The following is a 311-nucleotide window of genomic DNA, read 5'->3' as shown; positions in this document are numbered from 1 at the left end:
CGATGATGATGATGATGTTGATGATAGTCACATGTCCTACCTTCACACATGTATGCATATGAATACACAGAATACAGATGCAATTATGAACCTCGCTCTTTCTTCCTCTCTCTCTCTCTCTCTCTCTTTCCGTATGTGTTTGTGTGTGTGTGGACACATATACACACACACACAAACATATATAGTGCATATAGAATGCATATATAATAATAATAATAATAATAATAATAATAATATTAATAATAATAATAATAGCTGATGAGAATGCATTGTAGTTCTTTACTCTGACATTCGACAATCTTCTATAATGA

General features: G+C 31.5%; 1 protein-coding gene across 1 annotated transcript in view; it reads left to right on the top strand.

The window, feature by feature from the left end:
* LOC106883334 (huntingtin) overlaps positions 1–311 on the top strand; it is a 71,542-nt gene that overhangs the window by 25,760 nt on the left and 45,471 nt on the right. The window lies entirely within an intron of this gene.

Source organism: Octopus bimaculoides, chromosome 14, assembly GCF_001194135.2.
Source record: "Octopus bimaculoides isolate UCB-OBI-ISO-001 chromosome 14, ASM119413v2, whole genome shotgun sequence".
In the NCBI taxonomy this organism is placed as follows: domain Eukaryota; kingdom Metazoa; phylum Mollusca; class Cephalopoda; order Octopoda; family Octopodidae; genus Octopus; species Octopus bimaculoides.
This window is presented reverse-complemented; position numbering and strand designations above follow the sequence as displayed.